A 21,567-nucleotide genomic window follows, 5' to 3' on the forward strand; every position below is an offset into this window, starting at 1 on the left:
CGCGATTTTTTGTATGTTACAGCGTGATGAATGTGCTTACTCCATTATGAATGGTAGTTTTACCAGAACGAGCGCTCCCGTCTCATAACTCGCTTCTGGGCATGCGCGGGTTTAAAAAGTCGTTTTAGCCCACACACGATAATTTTTTACAACCCGAAAAAATACATTTTAAAAAACGACATTAAAAAATGCAGCATGTTCGAATTTTTTTTTTGTAATTCTTCAGAAGCCGAAAAACTATGTGAAGCCCACACACGATCATTTTATATGACGTTTTTAAAAACGTTGTTTTTTTTCATGCCGAAAAACGACCGTGTGTACGTGGCATCACTCTTGGTGGGCGCAGGAATGGGCCCTGCTGTGAAATATTAGATCAAGAATTGTAACTACATGCCCCTGTTTAAAAGGGGCAGACAAATTGGGTCTTTGTTGGTGGTGGTGGTGCTGGTGCCACAACTCTATAAGCCCTCACAGTTACTCTTGGTGGGCACAGGAATGGGCCCTGCTGTGAAATATTAGATCAAGAATTGTAATTACATGCCCCTGTTGAACAGGGGCAGAAAAATTGGGCCTTTGTTGGTGGTGGTAGTGGTGCTGGTGCTACAACACTGCAACCCCTCACAGATACTCTAGTTGGAGTGCAGGAATGAGCCCACTGCAAAGTATTGCATCAAAAATTGTAATTACATGCCCCTTTTAAACAGGGGCAGAAAAATTGGGCCTTAGGCACTGGTGCTAGTGCCACAACACTGCTACCCCTCACAGATACCCTAGTTGGAGTGCAGGAATGAGCCCGCTGCAAAGTATTGCATCAAAAATTTTAATTACACGCACCTGTTAAACAGGGGCATTAAAATTGGGCCTTAGGCACTGGTGCTGGTGCCACAACACTGCAACCCCTCACAGATACTCTAGTTGGGGCGCAGAAATGAGCCCGCTGCAAAGTATTGCATCAAAATTTTTAATTACACGCCCCTGTTGAACAGGGGCAGTAAAATTGGGCCTTAGCCTCTTGTAGCAGTGCCCAGAACCAAAAATTTTCTTACAAGCTATCAGCATGATCAGTAAAGGGAAAATCTATTGCGCTACTGCGAGTATTGGAATGTAAACCAAGTGAATAAATAATAAAATAATACTAAAGCTACTATATCCAAAGCTGCACAAAAACCGCTGACATAAATAAGTAAAAGGTGATAAGCGCTAAAGTATAAGTGAAATAACACAATTAATAAATAAATACACAATGAATAGTTGGCTAAGAGCCAACACTCAGTGAGCTGTAAAGTGGTCCGATGGGCTACAGCAGCCTCTACACACAATGAGCTGCAAAGTGATCGGATGGGCTACAGCAGCCAAAACATTAACAGTGATCTCCCCACAAAGAAAATGCAATAGACAATGTGGATCAAAGATGACAAAATGAAATAAGAATATAAATGTGAGTGACACTGATCACTAGAGAGTCTATAAGGGATGCTCAGATGGAGCAGATGGGATGCATGGATCTTCTAAACATGGTGAGTAACTCCAACAACTGTCTCACATTGCCCTTACCTTCAACCGATGATAAATGCGCATAAAGGGCAAGTGGTTCCTTCTCCTGTTGGTTCAGCGCCGCCGATCCTGCATGGATTCAAATAGCCTCCTGGGATGGTGAGCAGTCCTGGGATCCGTTCGTCTCATGGATTGGAGTCAAGAAATAGAGGGAATAATACCACAATCGTGAAGGACGTTTGGTAAAAGGTGTTGGTTTTTAATAAAGGATTCGTTCGGTACAGATTTAAAAATTTGCGCTCAGCATGGGACGCGGCGTTGTAACCCATCAGACCACTTTACAGCTCACTGAGTGTTGGCTCTTAGCCACCTATTCATTGTGTATTTATTTATTTATTGTGTTTTTTCACTTATACTTTAGCGCTTATCACCTTTTACTTATCAGCATGATCATTGAGGAGGAAAAGGATAGTTACTCAGCATAACAGGATAGTCACTCAGCATCAGCATTTCAAAAAAAATTATTCAGTTACATCAGCATCAGGTGCTTGGTAGCTGGTGGTGATCCAGGCCTGATTCATTTTTATGAAGGTCAGTCGATCGACCAAGTCGGTGGAGAGGCGCACCCTGTGATCGGTTACAAAGCCTCCAGCAGCACTGAATGTGCATTCTGAAAGAACGCTGGATGCAGGACAAGCCAGTAGCTCAATTGCATACTGTGCAAGCTCTGGCCAGTGATCCATCCTCAAGACCCAGTAAGCCAGAGGATTTTCGTTGGTAAAGGTGTCCAAGTCTGATTTTGCCCCTAGGTATTCCTGCACCATGTAAAACAGATGCTGGCGATAGTTGCTGGAACCCACACAGACAGTACACACACCACGTAGCTTTTGGTGCACACTGCAGAAGACACAGACATTACACCACGTGAAAGTACTTGCAGCAATATACCCTGCCTGTAGTATTAATATGAGAAGATCTCTGCTTCTAGAAGTAAATATGAGAAACACCAGCTTTACGTTAGGTGCACAATGTGCAGAGGACACAGACAGTACACACACCCCGTAGCTTTAGGTGCACACTGCAGAGGACACAGACAGTACACACACCACGTAGCTTTAGGTGCACACTGCAGAGGACACAGACAGTACACACACCACGTACGGTAGCTTTAGGTGAACACTGTAGAAGACACAGACAGTACACCACGTGAAAGTACTTGCAGCAATATACCCTGCCTTTAGTATTAATATGAGAAGATGTCTGCTTCTAGGAGTAAATATGAGAAACACCAGCTTTACGTTAGGTGCACAATGTGCAGAGGACACAGACAATACACACACCCCCTAGCTTTAGGTGCACACTGCAGAGGACACAGACAGTACACACACCACGTAGCTTTAGGTGCACACTGCAGAGGACACAGACAGTACACCACGTGAGAATACTGCAGCTAGAACAATCACCTGCCTGCCTGTCAGTAAATTAGGAAGAGCGGATCTAGCTAAACTATACAGTGTATAAATATATATACAACACCTGGGATGCATATATATCCTCTACACACTGTGGGGAAGATTCACGTAGAGCCGCACAAAATTGTGTGGGCGTAACGTATCTGATTTACGTTACGCCGCCGCAACTTACACGGGCAAGTGCTGTATTCTCAAAGCACTTGCTCCGTAAGTTGCGGCGGCGTATCGTAAATCGGCCGGCGTAAGCCTGCCTAATTCAAATGTGGAAGGGGGGCGTGTTTTATGCTAAACTACTGTGACCCGACGTGATTGACGTATTTGCGGAACGGCGCATGCGCCGTCCGTGGAATTTCCCAGTGTGCATTGCTCCAAAGTACGCCACAAGGACGTCATTGGTTTCGACGTGAACGTAAATGACGTCCAGCCCCATTCACGGACGACTTACGCAAACGACGTAACTTTTTCCAATTTCGACGCGGGAACGACGGCCATACTTAACATTGGCTGCGCCTCATATAGCAGGGGCAACTATACGCCGGGAAAAGCCTAACGTAAACATTGTAACTTTACTGCGTTGGCCGCGCGTACGTTCGGGAATTCGCGTATCTAGCTCATTTGCATACTCAACGCGGAATTCGACGGAAGCGACACCTAGCGTTCAAAAAAAAATGCAGTTTAGATCCGACGGCGTAAGAGACTTACGCCTGTCGGATCTAATGGATATCTATGCGTAACTGATTCTAAGAATCAGGCGCATAGATACGACGGCTCGGATTAGGACTTACGACGGCGTACATGGCGCTGCGCCGTCGTAAGTCCTCTGAGAATCCGGGCCTGTAACTCTAACTGACTAGCCTGCCTGCCTGCTCTATCAACCTGCAATAAATGACACTCTATCTCTGTCTTCTCTTTACCACCGCAACACACTACAAAAGGCCGACCGGCAGGCGGCCTTTTATAGTGTGGGGCGTGTACTAAACCCTCTGAGCCATAATTTTGGCTCTCTGTTTTTTGCAAGCTGTGATTGGCAAAGAATGCGGGTCATAGTTCATGCTTGGCCAATCATCAGCCAGCAATGCACTGCGATGCCGCAGTGAATTATGGGCCGTGACACGCTGTATTTCGACGAACTGTCAAACATACGATGTTCGAGTCCCTATTCCTGATCACTAGAAAAAACAGATCTCCATGTTGTCCCCTGTCAGAATGGGGATCTGCCTTGTTTAAATAGGCGGATCCCCATTTTGCCTCTCTGTACCGCGATTGTGGGTGGCCGACGGACATCGGGTCCACTGGGCACTCACATCTGCTCAACCTCCGTGCAGCACGCGCGCACCCCCACACTATATATTGCATGAAATGACGCACAGGTATGTTGTTGCGTGCAATAGAGTCACCCTGCCGCAGTCTTTAAGTGGTTGAATCTGAGCTCTAATCAATGAGCTAAATTTATAATTGAAATATATACATGGGATCTGTTTTACCTGCCTAATGAATTGTACTGTATTTCTAAATTTGTCCATCTTAAAAGACACTCCTTACCTTATGATTGGACGGTGAAGCAGCAGCTTATTGATGAGGTCATCCCACATATAACATTTCCTACATAATAAATATTGTACACTAATTTAGTTTATTTTACCAAACAAAGATATTTTGGCTTAAATTTATGAATAAAGGATCTGGAGGATTTTAGTTATGAGGAAAGGTTGCGAGCACAGAACTTATTCTCTCAGGAGAAGACACTTGAGAGGGGATATGATTTCAATTTACAAATACCATACTGGTCACCCCACAGTAGGGATAAAACTTTTTCGCGGAAGGGAGTTTAACAAGACACGTGGTCACTCATTAAAATTAGAATAAAAGATGTTTAACCTTAAACTATGTAGAGGGTTCTTTACTGTAAGAGTGGCAAGGACATGAAATTCCCTTCCACAGGCGGTGGTCTCAGTGTGGGGGGGGGCATCAATGGTTTCAAGAAACTATTAGATAAGCACCTCAACGACCACAACATACAGGGATATACAAAGTAATACTAACATATAGGTTGTAATCACACTTATAGGTTGGACTTGATGGACTTGTGTCTTTTTTCAACCTCACCTACTATGTAACTATGTAACTATAATAAAGATTATTTATTTGCAAAATGTTATAACAAAAAAAGAAAAATGATTATTATTTTTTTTAAATTGGTCATTTTTATTTATTTAGAGGGAAATAAAAAAACCCAGTGGTGATTAAATACGATCAAAAAGAAAGCTCTATTTTTGGAGGGGGTGCTATGAAATGAAAAAGTGGTGAAAATAAAAGGAAAGGGAGGGTAGGATAACGAAAGGAAGCCGACAAAAAGGAAGACACGGGGGCTGGATAATAAAGACAAGGCTCCTCCTACAAATTCAGATGGGCCTGCGCCCCGCCTTCCTACTTGTACTCAGAGACTCTTATGGAAATTAGGGGAAGGCAACAGAAGAAAGCTAGAAGGTGACCTGGGGTGTGCCGTGGTCAGTATGCCTAAAAGGGGGCAAAAACTAAAGACAGTAGGATGAGTATGTGTAGAAAAGTGTAGCGCTAACAATGAAACAATTAGTGATAAACAATTGTAAAAGATAACGTGCAACACCACGTGAATTAATGGTATATTAAAGTCCATATATTAATGACTGAATCGGTGAATCCTTCTCAAATGAATGGAAAACGCACACATAATCCAATGCTTAAAAAATGTGAAGAGTCCACCACCACTTATGACAAGGGGCTTACCGGATCGATTGGACCCAGACAGGCATATACCTACTAGGCCAATCAAACTTTGTTAAAGATGATACGCTGAAGAGGGTACACCATACATGTCATGCGATTCGGTATCAATGAAGAAAACCTCAGGCAAATGGTATGAAAATGGTTTCCAGCAAGCAGCGATGTTCACACAGAGGGTATATCAGTAATCCAACCGATAAGTATGAAAAAGAAAAAGCAGGGCGCACATAGCATAATTTCGTAAAAAAAAACAATATTTATTTTAAAAGAGAGTAACTCACATTTTGCAATGTTCAATCGAGCTCATAAAAAAGGGTAGCAGGAACAACAGCAGTTCATCCCGACATGTTTCGTTACAAAAAGAACATCATCTGGGGTGTTGTCATCATGCTACACTTACCCTTAAATACATCAAAGGACCCCCACATTCATATCAAGGCTCCAATAGGCAGCTGGTGTCCATATCACAGCACTTCCTGCTTGTTGGAATGGAGGATATGGCGTGCGGGTCAAGCCTCTCTTTCAGTACAGGAAGTACATCGAGAGGGTGGATATAATGGACCAAACCTCAAAGGAAAGAGGATTAAGAATAGTGGAGCTATAAGATCGCTGAATAGCATCTGCTCCGATTTATAATAAAATTGGCTGTGCAAAGACCCGATCCATGGATCGCAGCGTCTATATTACTAAAGGGATGTGCGCTCCATGTTCTCACAGCACATCATGTGACAGTGCAACCATGCCTCGTTGTGAAATCCAGGATGGTTGCACATGATTTTTCCCTATTGGTAGATTGCGGTCACCTGACCGCATTACCAAGCCTCGTTATGGATCCAAAGTTATGCACTCCACAGCAGTCTGATTGCCTTGAAAAGCATAGCTGCGGATGTGCATATAGGGACACAGCCAGGCCTCGCTCTGAAAACCAAGACGAGTATACATACTTTCTCCCTATTGGTAGATGGCAGTCACCTGACCTCACTACCAAGCCTCGTTGTGGATTCAAAGCTATGCGTTCCACACCAGGCTGATTACAATGAATAACATCACTGTGGATATGCATATAGGGAAAACGTAATCAGGGGAGAAAACACTAGGGAATAGGAAAAGCACATAATAAGAGCCCATCCACATCACAAAAAATGTGAATACAAAGATATTAAATTTAAAATATAAAAGGGAAATTCTAACCTTCAATTAAAAAATTGCTGGTTGATATAAAATGACATAGACGACATAATAGAAGGAGAATATGTCAGATAAAAAGACTTGTATATATGAAAAATAAATAAAAATTTTTTTTTTTTTTTTAAGATAAAATATGCCACTAAAGGGAATTAAATCCACAAAAATGTCCTTTATAGTGATTGCTAAAAAGCTGCAACGAGTATCAAAAAAAGGAAGAAGGGATGGACATGTATTACCATTGGAGCCAAGATTGAACATAGGTTTACATGAACACCAAATAATCAGCAGAGATGCTATATATCGTAATAATAATCAGAAAAAAGGAATTATTAACCACTAATAAATTATTGGGAATTGGGTGGGATCAACTAATAAACTAAGACTGGTTGATAAATGCGTTGATATCCCACTCTACATTCATACCCTGTGGGGAGTGAGTTTGCAATTCGTATATCCAGTAGGTTTCGAGTCTGGATACTCCCCTGGTCTTGGCTCCCCCTCACCAAGGTGGGATATACCTGTCAATGATCAAGAACTGTGACCCTTTAGGATCCCGACTATGACAAGATCTATAATGCCTTGGTACAGTATGCTTAGTGTCACCCCCTATGATCTTGGCTATGTGCTCACCTACCCGTACAGAGAACGCACGCGTTGTGCGACCCACATACTGCTTCCCGCACGGGCAAGTGATCAGATAGACAACGTGAGTGGTGGCACACGTGCAAAAATGTTTGATCGGATAGCTCTGGTTGGTCACTCTAGATTGAAATTCCAAAGTTTTGCGTCTACCACAAAGATTGTATTGGCAGACTGTGCATTTTTTACACGGAAAGTATCCCTCCATATTTTGAAAAAAGGTTGGCCGTACTGGAGGGTCAACAGTATTTGGAGCGATACTGCTCCTCAAGGAGGGAGCACCTTTAAAGATGATCCTAGCCTGTTCAGGCAAAACTTGTCCGAGAACCTTATCCTTTCTTAGCATGTTCCAATGGCGATTAAAGATATTTTTGATATCTCTATGTTGGTTGGAGTAAGTTGTAAGCATAGAATAACTGAAAGAGTTATCACTAACTCGTGGAGGTCTATCAGCTAGGAGACATCCCCGATCAATCTGCTCTACGTTTAACATCTCTAGGTTCACAGAGGATTCATCATACCCCTTTTCAATGAATCTCTGTTTGAGCAGAGAAGCTTGGGACAGATATGTGTCGGTATCACTACAATTTCTCCGTAAACGTAAAAACTGACTCCGGGGCACAGATTTAAGCCATGACCTGTGGTGACAGCTATCCATGGGGATAAAGCTGTTATGGTCTGTGGCATTAAAATGGGTCTGAAACTTAAATTCCCTCGATTCCAACCTAATCTCGAGATCTAGAAAATTGATCTTGGTGGTACTCTATTCAAATGAAAGAGAAATACCTCGATTGTTGTCATTTAGTGTGGAAAAAAATGCTTTAAGGGATTCTGGAGAACCATCCCATAGGAGGAGGATGTCGTCTATATACCTGGCCCAAAGGACCAGTGAGGGATTGCGCTCCGAATAGACGACATCCTCCTCCCACTTGGCCATAAATAAATTCGCCAAGCTTGGGGCGAACTTGGCGCCCATCGCCACTCCACGCTTTTGTAAAAAGAACTTCTGGTCGAACCAGAAGTAATTGTGGGTGGTGGCGAATTTGAGTAGTTCAATGATAAAACTGCGTTGTTCATTAACTAAGGAATGGTCCCGATCCAAAAATAGAGTGACTGCTTCTATTCCCAAATCCTGGGGGATGCATGTATACAATGAAGCTACATTCGCAGTAGCTAATAGATAGTCACCACATATTTCGGTATTTTCTAGTAATTTGATAGTGGAGGTGGTGTCATTCAGATAGGACGGAGTTGTCTTGACTAATGGTTGTAAAAAGAAGTCTATATAGCGACCAATGCGAGAGGTAATAGAATCTATGCCGCTCACAATGGGCCTTCCGGGAGGGTGTACAGAGTCTTTGTGGATTTTGGGTAAATGGTAGATCGTCGGGATCCTGGGGGCAATAGGTATCAGATAAGATCGTTCTTTCTCATTCAGAATACGAGATTGAAACCCTTTCTTTACCAGGCCAACAAGTTCTTTTTTAAAACTATTAGTGGGATTATTTTGTAATTCCTGATACGTGTCGTGATCTGACAAAATTCTCGACATTTCAGCAACATATTTGGATTTATCCATAACCACTATTCCGCCACCTTTGTCCGCTGGGCGGACAACAAGATCCTTCTGATCACAAAGAGATTGAAACCCTTCTTTAGGTATGGGATTGTGGTAATGCTTCTTGATGGGTAAAGAAGCCAAATCTTGAAGGACCAAGTCTTTAAAAATGCTAACTGCAGGGGCCACTGCGACAGAAGGATTGAACAGTGACAGATTGGACAATCTAGTATGAACCGTTCCTGAAGTAGCTGTTAGTAGTATTAGTGGTTAATAATTCCTTTTTTCTGATTATTATTACGATATATAGCATCTCTGCTGATTATTTGGTGTTCATGTAAACCTATGTTCAATCTTGGCTCCAATGGTAATACATGTCCATCCCTTCTTCCTTTTTTTGATACTCGTTGCAGCTTTTTAGCAATCACTATAAAGGACATTTTTGTGGATTTAATTCCCTTTAGTGGCATATTTTATCTTAAAAAAAAAAAAAAAAAAATTTATTTATTTTTCATATATACAAGTCTTTTTATCTGACATATTCTCCTTCTATTATGTCGTCTATGTCATTTTATATCAACCAGCAATTTTTTAATTGAAGGTTAGAATTTCCCTTTTATATTTTAAATTTAATATCTTTGTATTCACATTTTTTGTGATGTGGATGGGCTCTTATTATGTGCTTTTCCTATTCCCTAGTGTTTTCTCCCCTGATTACGTTTTCCCTATATGCATATCCACAGTGATGTTATTCATTGTAATCAGCCTGGTGTGGAACGCATAGCTTTGAATCCACAACGAGGCTTGGTAGTGAGGTCAGGTGACTGCCATCTACCAATAGGGAGAAAGTATGTATACTCGTCTTGGTTTTTAGAACGAGGCCTGGCTGTGTCCCTATATGCACATCCGCAGCTATGCTTTTCAAGGCAATCAGACTGCTGTGGAGTGCATAACTTTGGATCCATAACGAGGCTTGGTAATGCGGTCAGGTGACCGCAATCTACCAATAGGGAAAAATCATGTGCAACCATCCTGGATTTCACAACGAGGCCTGGTTGCACTGTCACATGATGTGCTGTGAGAACATGGAGCGCACATCCCTTTAGTAATATAGACGCTGCGATCCATGGATCGGGTCTTTGCACAGCCAATTTTATTATAAATCGGAGCAGATGCTATTCAGCGATCTTATAGCTCCACTATTCTTAATCCTCTTTCCTTTGAGGTTTGGTCCATTATATCCACCCTCTCGATGTACTTCCTGTACTGAAAGAGAGGCTTGACCCGCACGCCATATCCTCCATTCCAACAAGCAGGAAGTGCTGTGATATGGACACCAGCTGCCTATTGGAGCCTTGATATGAATGTGGGGGTCCTTTGATGTATTTAAGGGTAAGTGTAGCATGATGACAACACCCCAGATGATTTTCTTTTTGTAACGAAACATGTCGGGATGAACTGCTGTTGTTCCTGCTACCCTTTTTTATGAGCTCGATTGAACATTGCAAAATGTGAGTTACTCTCTTTTAAAATAAATATTGTTTTTTTTACGAAATTATGCTATGTGCGCCCTGCTTTTTCTTTTTCATACTTATCGGTTGGATTACTGATATACCCTCTGTGTGAACATCGCTGCTTGCTGGAAACCATTTTCATACCATTTGCCTGAGGATTTCTTAATTGATACCGAATCGCATGACGTGTATGGTGTACCCTCTTCAGCGTATCATCTTTAACAAAGTTTGATTGGCCTAGTAGGTATATGCCTGTCTGGGTCCAATCGATCCGGTAAGCCCCTTGTCATAAGTGGTGGTGGACTCTTCACATTTTTTAAGCATTGGATTATGTGTGCGTTTTCCATTCATTTGAGAAGGATTCACCGATTCAGTCATTAATATATGGACTTTAATATACCATTAATTCACGTGGTGTTGCACGTTATCTTTTACAATTGTTTATCACTAATTGTTTCATTGTTAGCGCTACACTTTTCTACACATGTTTTATTAGCAACTTTTTTGATCTCATTTGCTGTGTTAGCGGCTTTTCAGTTTACTAGATAGCGCAGTATTTTTTTCTTTTTTCTAGTAGGATGAGTATGCAAAGGAGGTTTATTGAAACAACAATACAGACTAATCAGCCAAATGAACAAACGCTCGAGACATCTCAATGAGTGGCTCAGAAAAAAAACCTGGAGTTGCATGATGATCTCCACCTGCGTAACCTTTTAATTATGTGAACAGGGACACCCTGGCGTGAGGCCGCAAAAGCGGCTCCAATTCTAAACAAATGACCTGAGTAAGACCTAGGATCCAACCCCAGATTCCCTAAGAGGGTGTGACAATACTTAATGAAAAGTGCAGAGGTGAGAGGAGCCCTGTTAAATGGCAAAAGAGGATTATCCCTGGGTACCCCAGACAACTGGGCCATGAGTAGATCCAAGACCGGCACCAACCAGCCTCAACCTTGAAATACCTAATATCAGTACCTGCCACAGTTTGCTGCGTTTTACATGCATCGAGGTGTAACAGGAAATGGTCTGGGTACCTGACTAACTGACTAATGGACAGTGTACGGGAATTAGCTCCAGTACGAAAAAACTCCCCCAGTCTGAGAAAACCATAAAAAGCTAAATATATGGCTGCCTTCAGCACCAGTAGGTAGCTGCCCAAAAGGAGACTGTTGGTCCACCAAAGCATATTTAAGTGAAAACTCCTCCGATGGAATTAAGGAAGTTAAGGTAGGCACATGGGAACAATGAGGAGCTGACAAATCGTAAATTAACCAAAGTTTATTTGAAAATTTCCCTTTGACCAAGCCAAGATGGTTGACCCTCCAATTATGAAAAGGAGGTGAGAGAAAGGCCCTTTGACAAAGCCCTTATCCAGCTCAGATTGGAGCAGCCCATCCACCACCTCCATGTCTGTGCCTGCAAACAATAAATTCTTACATTTAAAAGTGCCCTGAGGCAACGTGATGCAACCTGTATGAAAACCGTGAATGAAACTCTCCACAAAAAATTGACATAGCATGAGTGAAGGATGGGAAGCCAAACAGGCCCGTAAGAAAGCGACATTGACATGGCTTAGTCACGAGGACATCCCCTGTTTGAATGAACAGGATGATTTGGGATGTGCCCTATAGCAACTGGCACAGACATGTAGGAGGCGACACTGGCTATAATTGCATGAGCCATGATTAAAATTGTTGCATATCTGCGACTTACTAAGAAATTTAATCCGGCGGCCAAGTTTAACAAAAGAGGTTGAAAGGGCCGGGGTTGGAAACAAACTAGAGGGCGCCCTGGAGGTACCTGGCACAGCAGGGGGTCCCATGAGAGGGCACCAGTAGGCTGTATGTGTAGATGACTGGCATGTGGTGCACACAGGAGACCCGCCAAATGGTGACAAAAAAGTTCAGTATCTACTGTATGTTACTCCAGTCGGTCATCACCTGATGCTGGGCAAACTCAGCCGCAGCTTTAGCAGAAAAAGACCAATGGTAGTCATAAAAGGCTGAACCACCATATTTTTGACTCAACTCGTCTGCCCCATACAGGGCCGCCACCAGGGGGGTACAGGCATTACACCTGTAACGTTCCCGATGGTCCCCAGAGGCCCAGCCACAACCCCCTACATTTTTTTTTGTTTGACCCCCCCCACGGGGGGTCAAACAAACGTTGCTCCCAACATTGCGTCGGTTTAACGTAAAGTCGTCGGCGTAAGCCCGCCTAATTCAAAGTAGGTGGAAGTGGGCGTGATACATTTAAATGAAAAGTGACCCCATGCAAATGATGGGCCGAACGAACAGTGCATGCGCCGTCCCGTGGACGCATCCCAGTGCGCATGCTCAGAATCACGTCTAAAATACTCCATAAGATACGTCGAATCACTGCCTACGACGTGACGTAACCTACGCCCAGCCCTATTCACGTACTACTACGTAAATGACGTAAAATATGATTGCTGTTCCCTGGTCCATACCTTAACATGACTTACCCCTGCTTTATGAGGCTTAACTTTACGCCGGACGTACGACTTACGCAAACCGCGTATATGAATGCGCCGGGCGCAAGTACATTCGTGAATCGGCATATCTCCCTCATTTGCATATTCCAATCGTAAATCAATGGAAGCGCCCCTTGCGGCCAGCGTAAATATGTGCCGATGATACGACGGCGTTGGAAACTTACGTCGGTCGGATGAAGCCTAATTTCAGGCGTATCTAGTTCTTTATCCTATGAAATAGATAATATTTTTTTTCCATGAAATCTGCATGCCCTCTCAAAATTAAAAGTCTAATTAAAAACTGCTGCAAATATGTACTTTTTTGGCCTTTAGCCTAAAAAAAAACACAGTTGTTTGTTTAACCAAAATGAAATCTGAGTATTTTTTCATTGCCTGTTAGCTATAATAGTAGTACTTACTGTGAAACAAATCAGTTCTGTTATTCTCTGGAATATTGCACTCCAATTTAGTTACATATAACACCTTCCAAGTCTCTCCATCTTCCACCTACAAGGTGTGCAGTGTGACTGTGACATAATAAATAGGATTTTTTTCAGAATCACATATGCCTTATCTTTTTCCCTAACACAGTGGCAAGTACAAATTATTGCATATAATTCAGTGAGTCTATGCAATATTAAGGCTGCTGTATTTGAAATATCATATTCTGTTTTTTTTTTGTTTTTTTTTTCCATTAGTCTTTATTTCGTTCTATAGAAAAAAAAAGTTATTGGAGCAAGCACAAGAACTAAAACATGTAAGAACAAAGATGTGAGAACAATTTAGGTTCAATCATTTGAGTGTTAAGAATACGATATCAACAACAAAGTCAGTTTGAGGTAAATTACATTAACAAGGAAGCTAAAGATTATCTACCAAAAGGTAGACACTCAATTGGTCACAAAACACAATAGAAAAAGAAAAAAGAAAGACAAATTAAAATATACAGGTTCTTTACAGTACAGTAAACAGATATTTTTCTCTAGAGAACTAGTTTCTGGGCCATTTTCCCTAATGCCAATACCCAACTCCAAACTATTTTGCCCAAGGCCTCCAAATGTTCTCACATATAATACTTTATCTTATCTTATAGCAAGAGAAAATTCATAGCTGTAGTGCATGTTAACCAATCCAACAGCTTTGGATGGGTTAGGTGAAAGATTTTGTTCCTAGTGTCTGGCAATAATCAGTCTTGCTTCCAATAGTGACCAACCATTGTATGAAAACTTGGGGGAAGTCATTAATTTCTAGGTTTAAAATGCCTAATGGTTATTTAGAGTTCAAGGTTTTTTTTTTTTTAACTGTGATGCTTGAATCAAAAAAATAAAAATAAATAAAAAATGAAAAACAAATAAAAATTAGTAAGAGCACTGCAGCTGTCTTGTTGGAACGTAGGTATAAAGTTATCAAAAGACCGTGCTAAAATGTGTAATTAATGCTTATTTCAGTGCTGAATGTTAATAAAATGTATAATAATCGATTCTATTCAACGTATATATTATAGTGCAATATGACCACATATATCAAAGTGCCATTGTGCAAGACATATTAATGCAATAATAAATGTAAACATTTTGCGCAATATAAAAAAGTCTCCTCAATTCATATGTATTTAAACAGTAACCAATATAAAAAAAATCAAGGCAAGATCCTTGTGCCTTTTTCTCAACTTTGGTCTATCAATGCTACACCAACAAAAAGTTGACTCTGAAAAAAAGACGTATATGCTGTATGTAGACCAATAAATAATGTAAAAGTAAAGTTAAATATTACCTATGCAAGTTATATGATGTGGTGATGCTGCTGATGCTGTCCCTGAGAATTGTAATGTTCTGTGAAACCATATACAGCTTAAGGCATTATTTAAGAGATTTTTGTATTTTTGTTGTCCTTAAAGTCACCTGAAAAGACATAAATTAAAGAAAAATAATAACTTGTACATATCCCTCAGGACACTACCCGGCTCCCATGCTCTTTTTGTCAACCCCTTAACTATTAGCTCAGAAAATGGGCAGGCATTACTGATATCTAAGATTTAGTGCTTCCTTCAAATTCAGGATCCGAAATGGCCGAATCGGTGTCAAACCAAACCCATACATTCAGCTCATCCCAACTCTGACTTCAGCATAGTTTTATAAATACATTTCATTGGAGATGTACTCCTACTTACGGCTTCATTCTTCTTAATCATATTCAAACAAACCTTGGTATAACCCTCTAGACACTAACTATTTTTAATGTGCAGAAAGAAATTATCCTATTTTGCTTTAAAGAAAAACACAAACTTCACTACTCTCTGCCTTCAGCATAATCTCATAAATTCATCTTAATAGAAATTTACTGATTATACCATTATTCTTAGGAAAGTTTTTTGTAATCAGGGTAGTAATAGCCTGTGTTTAATCTCCCAATCGCCTATTCTCCCTGAAATAGTTTTGCATGTACTGTATCTATAGGAGAACCTGCTTTGTCCTTTAGTTTATTAAAAGGAGTCCACTGGTCATTGTTCTCCAGAATGGATTCAATATTTGGGAAATCCCTGTGTTTCCATTATTGATATTCTCTAAATTAACCCCTGCTTGATCCTGAATTTTTCTAGCAAAGGCATATATTTTAAATGTTTGAAATAAAATGTAGTATTTTCCAAAAGAATTGCAAGGCCTTGAGTGTATCCCAAAAATAAAAAGATATTTTCAAAAGACTAAGTATTTTTTTATTTTTTTATTATTATTATAGCTTTTTTTCCCCATGCCAGATAAATCCATGTAATTGTGTAGAGTCTGAAATCCTGCGTTATAGGTATTTTAAACTCCACAATCAATGTTAATATTTTAGGCAAGTATATTTTTGAGTCAAAGACATGCAGAAGCATTTCATGCAGATCTATATATAATTTCTGGGTTTTGACCCCTGTTGCCCCAGCTAATATTATAACAAAAAATTAGTGAAATACTGAGAAAGTGACTAGCATAGTGCACAGTAAATTACTTGGTGACATTTGGCCAGAACAGACTGAAACAACAAGGAAGCAGGATTATGGAGTCACAAAGAAAGAACTGAGAACAATAATTCTAATCAAGCTTGCACAATTTAAAAATAGGAGGGATAGCAAATACAAGACCCATAGGGATGAGATGAAGCAGGGCAGAGAGGAAAGAAGGCATACAAGAAATAATCGGCTGAACACCTTAAGTAGTATACATTAGAAGAATAGTGATGGAGACAGTACACAGCACACACAAGCAACCCACAATCAAATATAACTTATGGTCTGATCCTCACAATACCTATAATCATTCTTGATTATAAATAAATAACCAAAGATTCATCTTCTCTAGAGTACATATGTTCCTTTGTCTCAGATATTCTGAACCTTAATCATCGCACAATGTCACCATGTATGGTGTAAAAAAAAAAAAAAAACCTTCATCTATGGATACTTCTTTTAATTTCAGTAGTCAGGTATCCATATCAGACAACTGTAAGCAGAGGACAAAAGTCAATTGGCAATGAACTAGAAGGTTTCATTGTGATTTTAGTTTTTTTATCTTTCAGTGGCAATTACACATCTGTCTAGGAAAAGAGAAAACCTTTCATCTTCTGTTTTTGCTTTAAACATATTTATATTCCATTTGAAAGCCTAACAAAGGGGATCTATAAAGAGCTATGACAACAGAAACCCATATCCATCTTCTTAATAGTAGTAGAGTTTGTTAAATTGATGAGATAAATCAGGGCTTTATAGCTCTGTAAAGTAAACTGATTCATTCAAAACTATTAAGGCTTGATGAGAAGATGTGGTCACTATCCCGATAAAGTGGTGCTCTGATTTGTTGCTTGTGCTATTACTTTTAAGAGCCTACCCCAGGTCAACAAAGGTAAGCTACATTCCAATAAAACAGGTTTTGTAGTAATTATTACTACTGTAGAGAAATTGTTTACATCATGTGGACTTACCAACACAGCTTTTTAGATGTATTATTATTTTTAACAAAACACATGCTTATCAATTTCCCGTTTCACATATTAACTTATAAGATTTGTCAGTACCGGGACAAAAAATAACAGAGATAGACTTTCTGGCTTATAAATTTTCTTTGCAAATTACTTAAAAAATTATGGTACAAGCAGTAGAAAAACACTAATGCCCACAATAAAAAGTAACATACGCAGTGTAAAGTTCGGGGGACCAGCTTGATCGCAGGACACAGGCTTTTAAATCAAAACTGAGGTTTATTAAACACAAATGGCTTCACAGCAGCAAAAACAAAATAAATAGCCTCATCGACTTGTAGAGCTCAGAACTGCTATCACAGTTAAACAGTCCTTGCAGGTAACTTATCAGGTAGCAGGCTTCCAGGCAGGACACTGCCAAGTCCTTTCACAGCTTTTCACAGCTTTTCATTATCCACCATTCACCATGCATAGACTCTCCTACACTCTAGAGAACTCGTTTCTGGGCCATTTACATTTAAGTTACACAGCCGAAAATTTCTAGGTAAGTGCTTTGTGGATCGGGCACTTAGGTAGAAATTTTGCGGCAGTGTAACTTAAATCAGAATATTTAAGTTACGGCGGCTCTTTGTGGATCTGGCCCTTTGGGCCAAATTCTCAAAAAGTCTGCGTAACTTAAATTTCAGCAGTTAAGTTACACTGACTTAAAATTTCTACCTAAGTGCCCGATCGTCAAAGCACTTAGGTAGAAATTTCAGGCCGTGTAACTTAAGTGCCGCCGTCGTAAGGCGGTCCTCCTCTCCTGGGGGCATTTTAAATTTAAATGAGGCGCGCTCCCGCGCCGGCCGTACTGCGAATGCGTGTGACGTAATTTTCCCGACGTGCAGCGCGCGAACGTAATTAACGCCGGGCGGCTTTGAGAATTTCGACGGGACACTAAAGTTGCGACGGGTGAAAAAAAAAGACGCGCCGGGAAAACAAATAATTATAAAAAAAAATGACAGCGTCGCTCAGCATGAATTCCTGAGAGGGAGAACTCCATGCCAATTTTCAAAGAAAAAAACGGCATGGGTTCCCCCCCCAGGAGCATACCAGGCCCTTAGGTCTGGTATGGGTTGTAAGGAGACCCCCCCACACCGAAAAATTGACGTAGGGGGTCCCCCTACAATCCATACCAGACCCGTATCCAAAGCACGCTACCCGGCCGGTCAGGAATGGGAGTGGGGACGAGCGAGCGTCCCCCCCCTCCTGAGCCGTGCCAGGCCGCATGCCCTCAACATGGGGGGGTTGGGTGCTCTGGGGCAGGGGGGCGCACTGCGGGCCCCCCCACCCCAGAGCACCCTGTCCCCATGTCGATGAGGACAGGACCTCTTCCCGACAACCCTTGCCATTGGTTGTCGGGGTCTGCGGGCGGGGGCTTATCGGAATCTGGGAGTCCCCTTTAATAAGGGGGCCCCCAGATACCGGCCCCCCACCCTAAGTGAATGGATATGGGGTACATCGTACCCCTATCCATTCACCTGGAGGCAAAAAGTAAAAGTTAGTAAACACACAACACAAGGCTTTTTAAAATAATTTATTATTCTGCTCCGGATGCCCCCCCTGTCTTCGTTATTAGCTCAATTACCAGGGGGGGCTTCTTCTTCCACTCTCCGGGGGTCTTCTCCGCTCTCCGGGGGGGGGGTTTCTTCTTCCGCTCTCCGGGGGGGGCTTCTCCGGACTCCGGGGGGCTTCTTCCATCTTCTCCCCTCTTCCGCTGTTGACTCGGCGAACCCCGGTTCTTCTGCAGCTCTCCGGTGCCTTCTTCTTCAGCGCTGGCTGCCTGCTATGTTTGTGTGTTAGCTCAATTAGTAACAGGCAGCCGGCGCCTGTTGTCGCTGTAATGATGGAAGCGCGCCTTGCATCCCATTTATATAGGCATCACCGTCCCATCATGCTCCGGTAGGTACCCACGTGGTGGGTGCACGTGGGTAGGCACCCACCACATGGGTACCTGCCGGAGCATGATGGGACGGTGATGCCTATATAAATGGGATGCAAGGCGCGCTTCCATCATTACAGCGACAACAGGCGACGAGTCAACATCGGAAGAGAGAAGAACAGAAGACCCTGACGTCACAGAAGACCGCGCCGGCTGCCTGTTACTAATTGAGCTAACACACAAACATAGCAGGCAGCCAGCGCTGAAGAAGAAGGCACCGGAGAGCTGCAGAAGAACCGGGGTTCGCCGAGTCAACAGCGGAAGAGGGGAGAAGATGGAAGAAGCCCCCCGGAGTCCGGAGAAGCCCCCCCCGGAGAGCGGAAGAAGAAACCCCCCCCGGAGAGCGGAGAAGACCCCCGGAGAGTGGAAGAAGAAGCCCCCCCTGGTAATTGAGCTAATAACGAAGACAGGGGGGGCATCCGGAGCAGAATAATAAATTATTTTAAAAAGCCTTGTGTTGTGTGTTTACTAACTTTTACTTTTTGCCTCCAGGTGAATGGATAGGGGTACGATGTACCCCATATCCATTCACTTAGGGTGGGGGGCCGGTATCTGGGGGCCCCCTTATTAAAGGGGACTCCCAGATTCCGATAAGCCCCCGCCCGCAGACCCCGACAACCAATGGCAAGGGTTGTCGGGAAGAGGTCCTGTCCTCATCGACATGGGGACAGGGTGCTCTGGGGTGGGGGGGCCCGCAGTGCGCCCCCCTGCCCCAGAGCACCCAACCCCCCCATGTTGAGGGCATGCGGCCTGGCACGGCTCAGGAGGGGGGGGGACGCTCGCTCGTCCCCACTCCCATTCCTGACCGGCCGGGTAGCGTGCTTTGGATACGGGTCTGGTATGGATTGTAGGGGGACCCCCTACGTCAATTTTTCGGCGTGGGGGGGTCTCCTTACAACCCATACCAGACCTAAGGGCCTGGTATGCTCCTGGGGGGGAACCCATGCCGGTTTTGAATTTAAAAATTGCCGTGGAGTTCTCCCTCAGGAATGCATACCAAATGCCGTCGCTGGAACGGGTCTTTACAATGTGTGACTAACTTTCCACATTATAAAACCAGCCCTAGTTTTGCGCAGGCAAATTCGGAACTTACGCAGAAATCACAGTGCTGAAATGCTTTGAAAATCTGCTTAAGTCCTCATTTGCATACGCAAAGCTGCATTTCAATGAGAAATGCCCCCAGTGGCGGATGCGGTACTGCATCCTAAAATCTGACCGTGTAAGTGTCTTACACATGTCAGATTTTCTGCCTAACTTTGGAAAAAGCCTTTTGAGAATCGTTTCCAAAGTTAGGCACAGGGATACGCAGGCTGAACAGCAGTTAAGTCTGCGTATCTCTTTTGAGAATCAGGCCCTTTGTTCCTAGTGTCTGGCAATAATCAGTCTTGCTTCCAATAGTGACCAACCATTGTATGAAAACATGGTGGAAGTCATTAATTTCTAGGTTTAAAATGCCTAATGATTATTTAGAGTTCAAGGTTTTTTTTTTTTTTGAACTGTGATGCTTGAATCAAAATAAATAAATAAAAAATGAAAAACAAATAAAAATTAGTAAGAGCACTGCAGCTGTCTTGTTGGAACGTAGGTATAAAGTTATCAAAAGACGGCGCTAAAATGTGTAATTAATGCTTATATCAGTGCTGTATGTCTCATAAAATGTATGATAATCAATTCTATTCAACGTATATATGTGCAATATGACCACATATATCAAAGTGCCATTGTGCAAGACATATTAATGCAATAATAAATGTAAACATTTTGTGCAATATAAAAAAAGTCTCCTCAATTCATATGTATTTAAACAGTAACCAATTAAAAAAAATCAAGGCAAGATCCTTGTGCCTTTTTCTAAACTTTGGTCTATCAATGCTACACCAACAAAAAGTTGACTCTGAAAAAAAGATGTATATGCTGTATGTAGACCAATAAATAATGTAAAGGTAAAGTTAAATATTACCTATGCAAGTTATATGATGTGGTGTTGCTGATGCTGTCCCTGAGAATTGTAATGTTCTTTGAAACCATATACAGCTTAAGGCATTATTTAAGATATTGTTGTATTTTTGTTGTCCTTAAAGTCACCTGAAAATACATAAATTAAAGAAAAATAATAATTTGTACATATCCCCCAGGACACTACCTGGCTCCCATGCTTTTTTTGTCAACCCCTTAACTATTAGCTCAGAAAACGGGCAGGCATTACTGATATCTAAGATTTAGTGCTTCCTTCAAATTCAGGATCTGAAATGGCCGAATCTGTGTCAAACCAGACCCATACATTCAGCTCATCCCAACTCTGACTTCAGCATAGTTTTATAAATACATTTCATTGGAGATGTACTCCTACTTACGGCTTCATTCACCTTGGTATAACCCCCTAGACACTAACTATTTTTAATGTGCAGAAATAAATTATCCTATTTTGCTTTAAAGAAAAACACAAACTTCACTAATATCTGCCTTCAGCATAATCTCATAAATTCATCTTAATTCCCCTTATGTGACTGT

The sequence above is a fragment of the Rana temporaria genome, chromosome 3 (assembly GCF_905171775.1).
Source record: "Rana temporaria chromosome 3, aRanTem1.1, whole genome shotgun sequence".
NCBI classification, from domain to species: Eukaryota; Metazoa; Chordata; class Amphibia; order Anura; family Ranidae; genus Rana; species Rana temporaria.